Genomic DNA, 3,037 nt, shown 5'->3' with positions numbered 1-3,037 from the left:
TGCCGCTCTCTTATTTCAATATGTTTGTTTTGGTTCAAAAATCTCTCTCTCTCTCTCTCTCAATAATCGCAGGTTTTGTTTGTTATTTCAGAAAATTTGTGCCGTCGTTTCGTCAATTCCCTTAATTTCTCTCAACAGCAGATTTTGTTAAGTAGATGGGGGGTTAAACTCTAAACAAATTTTGGTTCGATTTAGAGTGTAGGATGTTTTGATTCAATTTTATCAGAGTTTATCAAAAACGGACGGAACCAACTGTTTTGCTCACCCTTAATTTCACCGTTTTATTTTCCTTGAGTGATTTTGAATTAAATGAGATCTTTTTTTTTTTATTTTTTGAATTAAATGAGAATCTTTGATTCATCTATAATTGAGAAGAGGTTATTGGAATTAATTACTCTTTTGTAATTCGCTTTATATTAGACAAGTTGGGATGCAAGTGCATTGCACGTGGTCAAATATTTTTAATTGTTTCCTATTGAATTTATGTGTTTATTTATAACTCAAATGCAAGATTATTTATCTTTGAGGAACTCGAAATGGTTATGGATGTGCATACTTTCATAACCATAGCGTAATATATCTTAAAAATCACATCCTCTTAGATATTTTCATCATTGCTTGATCTACCTATGCATAAAACCAAAACTACCCTGAAAGTTTATAAAACTATACAAAAACCGTCAATAGTTTTGAAATTAAAGAAAATATCCTAGAAATTTAAAAAATTACAAATACTCGTTGGCAATTTCTAAAACTTTCAAACATTACACTAAAAATTAAGGTATTGCAAAAAATCCCCAAAAAAGTTTAAATTTTTTTTGGTGTTTTTTGTAATTTTTGAAACTTTTGGGATGTTTTCTACAAATTTTAAAATTTTCAGAGATCGGATGTAATTCCTATATTTTCAATATACTGTTTGTAGGTTTGAAATTCTCAGGGCATTTTGTTGTAAATTTTGAGTTTTGAGTGTTCTTTTGTCATTTTTAAAACTTTCAGAGTGTTTTCTACATATTGCAAATTGTTTACCTAGGTTACTTCTCTAAATGTGTTAAGGGTCCGTTTGGTTGGTTTCCTAAAAACCAAGAAAAGGAAATTGGTACAAGGAAATTAATAAAATAATATTTTTATCCATTTTCATCCCTAAAACTCACCCACAACATCTAATAAAATATTATATTTATCTTCTAACCCATCTCATTTCATCTCCTTTCTTACATTTAAAAATAAACCAAACACAAGAAATGTGTCACATCATCCAACTCATCACAACTCATCTTATCCCATTTTTAAAAATCACACACATCATCCAATAATACTGTGACAACTCATCTCATCTCATTAAACATTCCTTTCCATCCATTTCCTAAAAAAAAAAAACAAGAAATTGGTTTCCTTAAGTACGTGTCACATCATCCAATAATATACCTCCAACTCATCTCATCTCATCTATTTTCCTATTTTTAAAAACGAACCAAACACAAACAACCTCAAAACATCATCCAATAATATACCTCTAATTCATTTCCTTATTTTTTTAACCAACCAAACAACCTCAAAACAATCTTTTTTTTAAAACCACTCACATCATCCAATAATAAGGTGACAACTCATCTCATCTCATCTCCTATTCTACAATTTCCTTCTCTTTTAAACCAACCAAACAACCTCAAAACAATTATTATAGGAAATAGATTTCCTATTCTTTGATTTCCCAAAAAAATATGCCAAACGAACAGGCCCTAAATGAATCCATCTTCATATAACACCAAACTACTATATAGATAATTGCTTGTAACATTTTGCATTCATAAACTATTGCTTAGAATAATTGATGTGCATCCTTCCATTACCATATTCGTGGCCTCTTAAGAACCACTTCCTAGGTGAAAGAAAAGAACAGGTTATAGACATATTGTCTTGACGATGCTTCTTTCTATGTGCAACCGTTTTGGTATGTTTGCGTCTAAACCTAAAATTCGGCGACTTTCCTCCTGCTTCGGTGGCTGCAGGCCGCTAGCTAATAAAAACAGGAGGGCGATATTTTCAGGTACGAATATATGCAGCAGCGTTGAGTGTGGTTGGATCTGGCAGTTGAGGAAAAGTCGATGCGTTATTACTGCCAACAGTTGCAGATCTGTACTATGGACTCTCGGTCAGTGATGAGCGGAAGCGAAGCGACAGACATCGGTGCGGTTAGACTTCAGAGCCCGATCCTCTCTTTTTTCTTTTTTCTTTTTAATTTTCTTTGAACTGCCTTGTCTCTTGTGAGTTTATTGTCTCCTACGGTGCGAACTAATTAAATGCATTCTTTAGTGCTTTAACTGCCTGCATTTTTAGGTTGGGGAGGGTGCAGCCGGGTGGACTGCCTGCATTTTTACCTGAAATCGCACCGTATGATCTCATGCAGACGGTTCCGATAGAAACAGTACCGTCATCATCCTAATCAATACCATGTTGTGTTGGCTCGGATCCAATATCAACTATCTATAATTATTATACATACTATGAATACTAACTTTTTTTTAGCCGTGTGGACTGCCTGCATTTTTAGCACGTGGAGCGTCAGAACCCCGCCCGTATGATCTCATGCAGACGGTTCCGATAGAAACAGTACCCGTCATCATCCTATAGGGATGGATCAGCGTTGTTTCTTGGGTTGCTTTGAAACCGAAACCCCTCTCATAGATGAGATTTTGGGGGATCAACTTCAAGGACCTTTGGCGGCGGTAGGGTTGGATGTTTGTTTTCATCCGTTTTAACTTTCGGAGCTGGAGAAGTAAAAATTGGACAGTTTTGCCGGTCCACTTAGGGGCTGTTCGTTTCGCAAAAAAGAATGGGAAATCAAAGAATAGGAAACCTATTTCCTAAAATAATTGTTTTGAGGTTGTTTGGTTGGCTTAAAAAAGAGGAAACTAAAGAATAGAAGATGATATGAGATGAGTTGTCACCTTATTATTGGATGATGTGAGTGATTTTTTTAAAAAAATTGTTTTGAGGTTGTTTGGTTGGTTAAAAAAATAAGGAAATGAATTGGAGA

This window comes from Asparagus officinalis, chromosome 8, assembly GCF_001876935.1.
Source record: "Asparagus officinalis chromosome 8, Aspof.V1, whole genome shotgun sequence".
NCBI classification, from domain to species: domain Eukaryota; kingdom Viridiplantae; phylum Streptophyta; class Magnoliopsida; order Asparagales; family Asparagaceae; genus Asparagus; species Asparagus officinalis.
This window is presented reverse-complemented; position numbering follows the sequence as displayed.